This window comes from Sphaerodactylus townsendi, linkage group LG03 (genome assembly GCF_021028975.2).
Source record: "Sphaerodactylus townsendi isolate TG3544 linkage group LG03, MPM_Stown_v2.3, whole genome shotgun sequence".
Classification (NCBI taxonomy): domain Eukaryota; kingdom Metazoa; phylum Chordata; class Lepidosauria; order Squamata; family Sphaerodactylidae; genus Sphaerodactylus; species Sphaerodactylus townsendi.
The window spans coordinates 45,363,395-45,376,707 of NC_059427.1; positions in this window are offsets into that span (position 1 = coordinate 45,363,395).

Consider the following 13,313-nt stretch of genomic DNA (forward strand, 5'->3'; position numbering starts at 1 on the left):
GAGTAGGAACGGATAAATTTGAAATGAAGGGGATCAATTCCCAAATCATATTAAGCCACTCATAGAATACACTGCACCCCATTCTCTGTAGTTCAGGGTCATACCGGTCATTAGGGCACTGAAAAGGAGCCACTCATAGACAAGACAGGGCTTCTGCATATTTGGGAGGCCACAATCCTCCATACATTTTCCTGGGAGTAAGCACCATAGAATAAAATATACCGGTAACTTTTTAATAAAGATGCAAAAAGTTCCACTGTTAGAAACATATGCAGAAAAAATATTGCCCGGGGGGGGGGGGGGCTCCCAAACTGTTTGATGAGAGCAAAACCTGTTCTAGGAGGTACAGAATGCTAAGTTATATAGAGCATTCTATCACTGGACATCCTACAAATCCTAGAGTTCAGTTCAGTGCCAGTGAATGAATTCATGTCTAAACAATGTTGGTTTCATAGCCCCAGTTAATATACCTGAGTAGGATTCTGAATAGACCTACTTAGGACTTCACCAGCACCATTTTATCTACATTTTATCTGTGGCACACCTAGCACTTGGCACAGAATGGAGATGAGAGACTTTGTTGTCTTTCCCCCTTTCTTGCCCTATTTTGTTTTCTAATGTCCAACCAGATGAAGAGTTCTATAGAACTTGAAAATTTTCCCATGATTTTGTATTATTTTCATTGGTTTTAATAAGAGATTGTATTTGGCTCTTCTTGTTGGAGAAGGTACAGGAACAAGAGGTGATATTGGAAAAATACTGCAGGAAAAGGCCTTTGCAGAGTTGAGCAAAGTTCTTATGAAACGAGATCAGGTAATTTGCACTCACATGAGTGCTCAGCTGGATCGTTTTCAGTCTGAAAACACTTTTCATTTTGTCAGGATGTGATAGCATCATTCCCACAAATCACAGTTGTCAGGAGATAACTGTATAGCCATTCTTTAGATAAGCTTGGTTCTTATTATGGACCTATGTTGCCTTATTCACAAGGGATACTGATATAATTTTAAAACAGTAAATTAAGGTTCTAAAAGTGTGAATTACAGACCCAAAGAATTTGATACGGACATTCATGTACCCACTGCTGTAAATGTTATTTTTATGTGTTGAATTACAATTACTTCTGTATTTCAATGGGCTTACAGTCAGCTCTACTACTGGTGATGGGTGACAGCTGGTTACTGAAAGGATAGATGAGACAGAGCTGAAGTGACTGTTGACTGGGAAGAGAGATATCTATTTTCTCCTCTAAGAGATGGATCATTTTAAGAGAGAAAGAGCAGAAATCACTGTGAGCTAAATCTAAGCGTCTCACTGGCTGTGCTTGGCCTTGCCTCAGTCAAGAGCTACCACAGTTGTTTTGTCTGGCAGAAAAGGGAACCTGCTCCTAGGGCAATCAGGCATGAATAAAGGTATTCTGTGTGGTCATGGGAGGAGCTGCTGTCTCTGAAGAGGACAGTTGTAGCATACTGGATCACACCCAAAGTCTAGAAGAACACACTGTGCTGTGACTTGTGCAGGGTAGACCGTGAGTAGGGTTCTCCCCTTCTATAGGACTATAACTTGTGATAGTTGTTAATGAGCCATTTTGATATTTTCCTGGATTCTGGAATGTTCTTTACATTGTTTTCTGAGATATTAAATGAAATCATATTAGAATCTCTGAAACATTATGCATGAGCCTTATGGTAGATTGTAGAGCCCGCCTTTTGGGACAAAAAGGAGTTACACAACGACAGAAACAGGATAGGGAAAGAATGAGTGGCAAGAAGGCCCAGCATTCCAAAACACAAGGGTGGTCCTTTAAAACATAATATATTGAACGTTAATGCTTCATGAATTTGACAGTCTCAAGCTTGTGAAAGCATATGTTTTGTTAAAAGTCTAGCATACACTTTGTCATTTTGAAGAATTATTTTTGTGGTTCAAAAATAATAATATCAGCACATAGTAATAATATCAGCTAATCAAGCATGGATGTAATGATTAAAAAAAACCTACTTGTTTCCTAGACTCCAATTCCTACAATTCACATCACCAAAAAAGGCGTACTGAAGCTTCTACAGCCTGAGAAACATTCTCACCCGAAAGCCAGCTGCAATTTAAAATCCTTCTTTTGAGGAAAGGTTGCCAGATCAAATTTCAAAAAGGAAGACATTGTAGTGGTGTTCATTATACTGCAAAGTTCTGAGAACTAAAGGGGTATGAAGAAAAGAGAGCTATTATACCTCAGACTAAAGAAACTAACGCTTATCGAAAGGGGTAAGTACCTTGTGTCAACAACCTTTCAGAGGCACTCTCCAGCCTTATTAACTCATTTGTCAGTTTGGGCATTATTTCGTTGGGTTAACAGAATAACTGAAGCAAATAGCATTATAACAACCACAGGTGATGATTGCTGTGGCTTTGTCTGTCCTATGTTACTTAAGAATTGTAACTATACCCTCAATAAGATGTAAAGGTTCTGTTCAAGCAACCATCAGGGATTGGAGGACTAAATTGTCTTAAACCAGCCATTATCCCTCAGCCCTTGCGCTCCACTCACATGAAGAGTATAATAATGCAGGTGTTGTTGATTCCATTTATAGCTCCCTCCTCGCAGACTCAAGGCAGATAATAAAATACGAAAAGCAATACAATAAAAAGTTTTTAAAAAGCAATGCAGTAAGGCTAGAATTGAAGAAATGAAAAATAACACAAGCTGGAAAAAACTGTCTGCAAGGTTGTTATAAGCATTACTGATATAATGTATGTCAAGGGTTCATGCAGGTTTTTTAAACTACCATCAACAACATTAGAAACTCATTACTGTAGGTTTTAGCCAGCTGTTCAAGATGGGCAGTGCAATCTTGGCAGGGGGGGAGGGAATAGTTGCAGTGCAGCCAGGACAGCACAGCCGGACTGCTTCCTACCAAACTTGCTGTGCTGTGGTTAGCAGGCAAAAAGCGCCGTTGCCCCCTTTCCCTGTGCAAGTTGCCTATGAAGCACAAGGGACTGCTCCACTGATTTTCCTGTTGTAAGTATGTGGCAGCAAACGGAGGTGTTCCTGACCTGAAAGGGCTCAGAAGCTGCCTAAAGCTTTCCCTCCCCCCAGAAATGCCTCCTTTGGCATCAGTGCAGGCTCCTGAGCCACAGAAGCATTGATGCTGTGACTAGGATAGCATCTAGGCATCATACTGACATAAGTGGCATTCATGCCAGCACATTCTGCCTTCTCAGCAGTCCCCCTTCCCACTTTGGATTGCATTGTGAGGCAGCTTTAATATTTTAAAAAATGAACTACTTCACAGGCATTTTAAGATTCAAATGGTTTATTAAGCCAACATTCACATTCTCCTCCAGGGAATGGAGGGAACTGCAAGCATGCTGACATTTTGACAGCAGCCTCATGCTCTGAATGCATTCCCATGGAAAACCAAAACGTGTCTTTATTGTGAATTGGATGAAATTTCCAGCATGGACTGTAAACTTTAAATTGATTAAAGTGATGCTTGCTGACATCCTGACATTCTATTTTCCTCAAAACCCCCACAAATTTTAACCAGTATTTTCCCATCCCTTTTACTTGAATGATAAAGGAGCAATTATCACTATCATGGTACAGACTTGTTTGCTTTCCCAAAACAAGGGCGGTTTCCGCACGGCCCTTTTATGGCGCCCTGGGGACGGCAAAAACACCGTTCCCAGGGAGCTATTTGCACAGGCGGCGCTGCTGCAACGCAGCAGCGTGGACCTGGCTTCGCTCCCCCTCCCCCAGGGCGGCGTCAGGTCGCCCTAAAAAAACAACCCTTTAAAGGGTTGTTTTTGCCCCAACAGCGTGTTCCCGGCAGCGCGGTGCGAACGGCACCGCCAGGAACACGCTGTTTCCCTCCCACTCACCTTGTCCCGTCGTCGGCCTGCGGCCTCGAAGCCACTCACTTTGTCCTCCGACCCCTGGAGGTGGGAGGGCAGCGTCGAAGCGGGGAGAACCAACAGGCCGACGACGGGGACAACGTGAATGGAAAAGAGAAGGGGGCAGAAACCATCGCGGAGAGCCTGTATACAGCCGACCTCTCCTGAGTTCTGCCCGCGTGATGAAACATGGGGGGGCGATCTTGAAGCGGCCAAAGTCTGTGTTCAAGGGCATCTTAACTTATGTATTTCCAAAGCACATCAAAATGTTATTTTTACTGATTCTCCATGTCATACTCTTTTTTTCACAGTTGTTCAAGCCCAGTAGACTGTTTTGATGCCCCAAAGGTTTAACGTTCGTACTAGCCTGAGGTTCAGTCCAGAGTAACTGGGTTGGTAATTGGCATTGCTTTGAACAAAATGTCTCCATAGAACTAGTAGCAATCATTTCTGCAGGCCATTAGATTCTGGGCACTTGCCTTAGTCTTAATTCTTGTGCCATTGCATTCATAAACATCTGCTGTGCCATTAGGCATTTAACATATATTATGTTGATTCAGCATCTGTTTGTAGGTAATGTTCAAACACAAATAGTGCCTTGACTGAATAGCCACTTATATAGGCAGGAAAACCATAGGGCGAGATGTATGCTGCGTACATAACCAAAAGGATGAATGATATTCCTCTGCTGTTATACACCACACCCTAGGAACGTACAGAACCGAAAACACTATGAGAACATTTTTCCCAAATATATAACTTTATTTGTTAACATAAAAAAATGACTGACATTTAAGAATTCATTCTTTATAATTAACAATCAAATTTTCAATTACATTTTGAAAATCTTCATAAATTAACATTTGTTTTTGTAGATTTAATACTACAATTGTATCAATTCCAATAAGTCAAATTTTAAATCTCAAAGTATCTTACCATATATATATTTTCACTACCTTATGATTTATTTATTTAAATGATTTATAAATAGATTCCAAGTTCTATGAAAAAATTCCTGGGTGTCCTCTCAACTTCCATGTAAATTTGTCTATGTTCATTATATTAGACATATTTCTTTCCCAGTTTTCTATCTGTGGTTGTTCATTTGATTTCCATATCTTTGCTATTTCTATTTTTGCTGTTGTCAATGGTTTATACATAAATAAATAAATATTTCTATTGGTTATTTTGTTTTTAGTTACATTGTTTAGTAATATTGTTTCTATTTTCCTATCTATTTTTGTTTTGAATATATTGTCCATAACCTTGGGAATGCTATTCCAAAATGATTTTGTTTTGGGACATACCCACCTGGAAACTTTTTCAGATTATTTCCTGAGATTATTTTTTGTTTAAAAACAAAAAATACCCCACTTTTCTTCTCTTTTTACTTTCCACAATTCCTACTCAGATTATTTTAATACATTTGTAAGAAAAATACCATTTCTGGGAGGGGAGGATACCAGGTGCGTAGCTGCAATGAGGACATCCGGGGCAGCTTGTCCCTGCGCCACCATTGCAGTCATGTGGGGAGGTGGGGGCGGGGAGGGAGCAGGGTGTTTTGTGGGAGGGGAGGGGGCAGGGAGGGGGCACGTGGGCAGTTCATGCCCGGGGCACAGTTCACCCTCCCTTCATCACTAGAGAATACCCGCTATTTTATGGAAAAAAATACATTTCAAATCATAATTTTGAAGTAGTTTTCATTTTATTCTGCATGATCTTCATTTAAATGGGAATTGCATTTTAGGTAGCTCCTTCATTCATTAATTTCTTCTATACGGCATATATTATTTTTCATTGCTACATTTTCTGTTATAGCATTTTGAGAGTCTTTGCTATGAAACTAATTGATATTTTCAACTTTCCATTATATTATTTATCAGATAGTCATCATCATTTCTCCCAAAGAGCTGTACAGAAAACGTACCAGAGTGAACATTTACCCTGAAGCCAGGTGACAAAGAAATGAGATGCCACAAACAGAAGAGTTCACATCCTATGATGAAAGAAAAGCTTATCAACCCTATTTATGAATATTCATAAATGCTTCATTGTATAAACAGTCTGTGGTCACACATAACCACAGACATGTACCAAATAGCTGCCATGAAAAGGACAATGATTATACTGAAATGTAATACCAGGCTGTCAACCATATTTTTAATATTTATTCTTGCTTACATCCATCCTACATAGCAAATAACACAATCCAGTTTTAAATATCATATTATATGAATCATTGGTTTGCAATTAAATGCTGCCATCCAGGAACTGGAACACAGTCTATTATTAGTTCAGAAACACAAACACTACTTCTTGTGTCACTGCTTTTCAATATGCTAAACAGCTTCAAAGAACAAAATAAAAAATTCCCATTCTGGCTGAGAATCCTGGATACGTTGCTGCTTCCTATGCGTCAGTTCAGTATATTTTATCTTTTTTGTATCTTATGAAGCATCTTTATGATCTATAAACTCTTCTTTTTCAAGGATCTTGGTTTGTAGCCATTCCCATGACAATAGGCTAAATGAGTAGAACTACAGTTATCTCTTTTGGAATGAAAAACTTTGTGCTGTTTCTTAACCTCAGATTCCAGAGCAGGACTTGACTAGAGAGTCAGAGAGGTAGAAGTGTAAAGGCACCAGGCATCCTTTCACTACTGCTCTGACACTATCCTTTTGATGTGCAGATTGCTGTTCTCAGGGAAATGCCCTACCTGCTTCTTCTTACACTTCCATCCCCATTCACACATCTCCATCTTGCAACCATGAGGGCAGGATGCAGGTCCTATATCTCCCTCCAATCTAGTCAGACTAAATTAGAGTCCCTACAATAAATGTAGTATATTAGTTTGAATAGAGAAAAGGCTCTGAGTTATTTTTGTTTCTGGCACATACAGAGTCTTTCCTGCACACAATAGTCTTGTGCACTCTGCTAAATGACTGGATCTAGAATCTAACTGGTTCTTGAGGAACCAAGATTTTTGAATTCATTTCCAACTGGGTCTAAAGCTGTTTAAAATAGTCAAAACTTTGGTACATCGCGCAAACAGAATCCGTGAACCTCACCTCCTTCAAGATGAATTGAATCACCTAAACAGGGCTCTACAGGCTAATGGTTATTCTAATACAGAAATCAGAAGGGCTGCAAGACCAAGAACAAGCCACATGAACAAAGATAAAGAGCCATCTAGAGGGAAAGTGTTCTTACCATACATCAAGGGAACCAATTGATCAGATAGGAAACCAGATGAAGAAGCACAACCTGCAAACACCCCATAGACCCACTAAGAAAATTCCAATAGATGCTACGTTCAGCAAAGGATAAGAGGGATCCTTTAGCTACTGCAGGAGTCTATCGCACACCATGCAGCTCTGGACAAGTCTACATAGGAACCACCAAACGCAGCGCACAGACACGTATCAAAGAACACGAAAGGCACTGCAGACTATTTCAGCCAGAAAAATTAGCAATAGCAGAACACATGATAAACCAACCTGGACATAGAATATTATTTGAAAAAACAGAAATTCTGGACCACCTTGAAAGCCACCACGGCCAGACTACACAGAGAAGCAAATTGAAATCTATAAGCACATGGACAATTTTAACAGGAAGGAAGAAACTATGAAAATGAACAGGAACTTCATTGCCAGTGTTGGTAAATACTAGAGTCAAGACAGTGTCGAACCAGCTCCACACAAACACAGGATGACCATAGACAAAAGAAACAAAGGCCAGGATACTTCTATTCAGATGCTCCCACCAGTGACCTTGCTATCTCCAGTGTTACGCCCATGCTATAGTCTTCATTGTTACTCATACTTCTATTCAGACGCCCTCAACCTTTGACCTGGTTGCCTTCTTTGTTACTCACAGACAAGGTTTCTCCACCCACCCTGGACACTCCAACAGATATATACTCCACTTGCTTTCCCAACATCAGATCCTCTGAAGATGCCAGCCACAGACGCAGGCGAAACGTCAGGAGAGAATGCTGCTAGAACACGGCCATACAGCCCGGAAACCACACAGCACCCAAGTCAAAACTTTTGCTCGTTATATGGCTGTGATTTGTAGTTAAGCATCTTTTTAATTTTGCTGGAGACTTTGATGCATTTGTTAGTTGTTTGTCACAGATGTGGGAGGCACAATGGAATAGGCACAATGGAACTTGGATCACCAGTCCATGTAAAACTCACTGATAAATAGCTTTCATTGTAAAGACAGACGTTTAAAAATCCCTAGTGTAGGGAAATGTCTCAGAAGATTTAAATTCTTCATTATTATCATTGAACTTATTGGTATTGTCTGCTCAAGAAGAAGAGGAAGAGGAGTTTGGATTTATAATCTGCTTTTCTCAACTGTAAAGAGTCTCAAAGCTTCTCACTGTAAGGAGTCTTATAAACTCTTCCCTTCCTCTCCCCACAACAGACACCTTGTGAGGTGGGTGAGGTAGAGATATTGGAGGGAGCTGTGACTAGCCCAGGGTCACCCGGCATGCTTCATATGTGAGAGTGGGGAAAGAAACCTTGTTCACCAGATTAGAGTCCACCACTCATGTGGGGAAGTGAAGAATCAGACCAGGGGCCACTCCCCACTTACCTCGTCTGAGTGCAACCCCGCAGCGACCCCTCGTAGAAAAGCCTCCGTGGCTTTTGACAATGGAGACATTTGTTCCCCACTCATTTTCCATTCAGGAAATAGCACGGGGTTCCACATCAAGAGTCAAAGAGGCAATCGAGCGTTCTGATTGCCTGGCACGCGTGTGCATCATTTACACGTTGGGGAGTTGCAGCCAGTCGAAGGTATGGCTCCATTTTGATTGGCTGGACCCGAAAAGTTTGTTTTGATAAGCTGAACGCGATTGTTTTGAGACATCTGTACATGCTGACGCCACTACCTGTTGCAAATTGCTTTGGCAGAAAAGTGAAAGTAAAATATCGGTTCTTCGGGCTTACAATCACGACAACCCTGTGCTCAGCGGCACTTTGCCAAGCTGCAAAACAGTGGAGCTAGAGCAAAAAAGAGCAATGTTGCCACGTCTTGTTGTGCACAGGTCTCAATTTCCGAGCACTTTCTGACGGGGACACCCTCCCTAAACAAAATGGCGGTTCCTGTTTCCTGATTGGCCGGAAGCTGCGCATCGAGCCAAAGATGGCCGCTGCGTAAACAGCCGAGGTTCCCACCCCCCTGCAGCACCTGCGCGGTTTTTGAAAATGTTGCTCTTTCAGAGGACCTGTTGCCACGCAAATGTAAGGAGGTGGGAAGAGAGCGCAAATTACACAGCCAACGACTTCTTGGGCTGACTGGTGACGTGGAGAATGTCCATCCTCCTCGTGTCTTTTAAAGAGGTGACCCCATGGCTTATGGGGAGTGGGGAGTGGCCCCTAGTTATCCAGATCAGAATGCACTGCTCGTAACAACTACACCACACTGGCTCCCCAGAATCCTTCTCTTCTCTCACACACCTCCTCTTCAAAAATCGCCATATTGGACCCTCAGGATGACTTAATAAATCTGTATAAAATTTATTTAAAATAACATGATAAAATAACTTAGCATTTCTTTTGAATTTGTAAAAGGACCTTGCCATTTTGTAGAGGGTTCTTGCCATGCTCTTGAACACTGTATAGGTTGGAGGTATTTTTTTAAGACATCTCTAGAATCTATGCAAGCAATGCCACATTGAGGCATGAGGGTTTTCTTTCTTATGGTCTGGTATTTAGTGTAAATGTAAGCTTAAACTGGAAAGGGAACACATATATCTAGGGTATCTTCTGAGTAGTGTCATTGTATACTTTTCCCCCAAAAAATTTCCCTTTCAAAAATTCTTGTGCCGAATACCAGAACAAATGTTTGAACCATGGGGAAACCAAAGAGACAGCATGGTGTCATTGACAGGAACAGAAGAGAAATGGCCGTTTCTGATTAACAGTCTTTTTGAAGGAAAAATGAATTTATTTCCCAACAGTTAGTATATCTGTGGCCATGACAAAGAAGTGTGACCAATCCTATATGATTTATTAACAACAAAACCACATAACATTTTTCAGTGTGGACTAATTTAAATTCAGTGGGCTTAGAATGGTGTAATTCTGCTTATAATTTCACTATTGTTAATCAAGGCTGTTTTACTGAGTTCACTTATCTGGTAGTAAACCCTGTTGAATGTAATCAGTATACCAGAAGTGACTATGCTGCAAGCTATTAAATTCTACAATTTAATCACACTTCTAGGAACAGAATCCATTTAACTCAAGAAACAGACATCTTAGTAAATTTTCTTAGGACTGGCCAGGATGTTCAAAACATTATTTGCACTTGGGTCAAGGCAAGCAAGAAATATTAATCAAACATGATAAGTGAAGGAGCATCTTTTGTTCACAAGTTTGTAACATTCATTTGCCTTGGTTGAGACATAACAGAAACACCATAGTTTATTATGAACACAGTTCCAATTCTGAATGAGTGATCCCCAAAGTCTCTGGGAAAGAGACCAGATGTTACCAGGCCAACTCTAAGGATGCTGGTGAACTGATACCTAGTGAGTGGCAAATAATTCTCATGTATAAAGAGGAGGTCCTGGCAGCGAGGCAAGAAAAGCCAATATAACCCACACTAGGCATGGGGATGAAATCAATCTCACATGTAGATGCAGTTGCATACCCTGACCCTTCTGATCCATTTTAGACCACCTGATAAACAGTTGAACCTCAGAGCCCCAAATGGTAACATCCAGTACCCTCAGTGTGTGGTGGGAGAGGTCACCCTCAGAAGCAACAACCAATTTCCTGAGAGATTCAAACCAGCATAGCTTACACAGACAAGGAATGACTCAAGACAAAATGGCCATTATAATGGGTCTGCAGAGGTCAGATGCCCAGAGGCAAAGCCTTTGCCAACCTTTGATGATCCTTCAGTACCTTCTTTGGCAGAAATACTGGGGATTGTTCCAGATGGATTCAGCAAACTGGCAAGAACTCTGAGCCATCAGGATTGATGGATGATCATTCCTATACAGCCCATAATTTGTTTACTGATAGGGTGGGTTGAAAGAGGAAATTCTTGGTGTTGAGCAGCATCAGTCAAGCCCTTCGTTGTCTCTGCAGCGCACTACATGAGGCTGATGAAGCTTAACACCTCTTGGCACAGGTACATGCAGGTGAGAATAAACAAATCCAGCAATAAATTAACTGCTGGATGCATTTGGAGCCAGAATGGAGTTGTCCAGATGGTGGTAGCCATGAATGGTTATTAGCTAAACTCACCTTTAAAAGTAGAATAATAGTTATGAAGTAGATCAGCCATTCTAAGATTAATAAATTACCTACATGAATCCAAACTATGGTTACCCTGTGTCTTTATCAGTGCTGAGGCAAAGCCAAGATTAAATTATGATTAAGCCAGGATGCCTGTGTTCAAACAGCATGTGAAACAACAGTTAAGACTAACTATGATTAATAAATTAGCTTCAAGCACAGCTTCAAATCCTGATCTGATGGAATTTAACTACACTTAGTGGAATGGCTCATGCTTGGACTAACCATTGTTAATGACTGAGACAATGCCAACAAACAATTCTCTGAGAAGCAATTTTCTCCCATAGACCTGATATGTGCAAGCCATACCTGAGAGGAAATTCCTCATGCCATCACAATGTTTAAGATAAATGGGTAGGCTCCTTAGGAAAGAAATCAACCCAGCACCTTGCATGTAGCAACATAACCTTGTCTTGCATAAAGGGATGATATATGAACTTTCTTTCTGCAGTGTTTAAATATTCAATGGTAATTAGGAATCAAAGATGGAAGTAAGAGTTTCTGTTCCTTTCTCTTTTAAACTAGTTCAGACAGCCATCACCTTCCAGGGTGGTTAAGAGCAGGTGGACTCTAATCTGGAGAATCAGGTTTGATTCCCCTCTCCTCCATATGAGTAACAGAGTCTTAACAAGTGAACCAGATTTGTTTCCCCGCCTCTACTTCTTCCCTGTTTCCTTCAGTGAGGTTTTTAAGGGTAGACATGAGATAAAAGCAGACAATAAGTGAATCACCACCTGGATTTTTAATTGTTTTTATGTTGATATGTATGTGGCCTTTTAGCCCCATATTTTATATTGTAAATTTTATATGTTGTGAGCCACCGTGAGCCTTCAAGAGGAAGGGCAGCATAAGATATAGATTGTATATATGTATGTATGTATGTATGTATGTATGTATGTATGTATGTATGTATGTATGTATGTATGTATGTATGTATGTATTTCTGCCTTTTTATGGAAACATATCAGTCTCCTTTACCTATTAGAGTGCTGTAAAATGGCAGCATTATATCATATGGTAACAAAGCATTTCTTTAGATCGCTTGAAAATATAATTTTGTTGTTTTGTAAGGCATGCTTGATTGTAAGCCACAGAGTACCTGATTAGATAATGTTGCAGCCTTAAATCAATTCACAGCAATCAAGTAAGCAAATAGAATATAGACCCTTTGTGACTTATTGTTTGCAGTGATGCTGCTGACTCCAGCGTGGGGTTTTCCCATGTTTCTCATTTTACATATGAGGAAATTCCCCGCTTATTGCTCCGAGCACAGCCACCATGTGCCTGACCTTTGCTTCCAGGTCAGGAGGTTCTTTGCCACTTTTTTCCCCTTTATCTTCCTTTTTTTCCTTTATCTTGGGAAAAAAGAAACCCCATCAATGTCTGGATCAAAGATTCTTTGCCACCTTTGCCACCTGAAATTGTCTGAGCTCCTGCAATGAGGATTCTTTGTCTTACCATCCATCTACAAGGACAAACCCTCAGGGCTCAAAATTTAAAAAAAAGAAAAAAATTCTTCAATATTTAGGGAATGCCAGCTGAGGGGTGGGCAGAACTGCTCCTGCGAGGGCGAAGGAGGAGGAGAGAAACTGAAGCAACTCAAATACACACTGGTCTTGTCCACAATCCCTGAACAGGCGGGGAAAAGTCGCATTTTGCCCACTTTTAGGAACCACAGGGCTTCTCTGATTTGTGGCACAATGGGTTTGGGAGAGAGGGTGAACATGTGTGCAACTGAAAAACTGCCCCAAGGGAAATGTAGGCTCCCTGCGGGGTAGACACAAATATACAAATCACCTCGATATGAGACACAATGCAAGGTACACTACATTTCATGCAACAGAACGTTTGGTTTTTCACATAAATTGCATGATTACATCTTGTATACTTCCACAGAATAATTATTTGTTTATGGGTCACTTCTTAGTGCCATTGATCCAGAAATCACCCTTTATTGTTTATGTAGCATTATTCCCAGCATCCACTGATGAAGGTCATCTCTATAAGACAATCCATCATTTGTAATTGTTACCTTAGATTATGTGTTGCATCACAGGAATTACTTGCTTCATATTTGATAAGATATAAAAATAGCTTCTC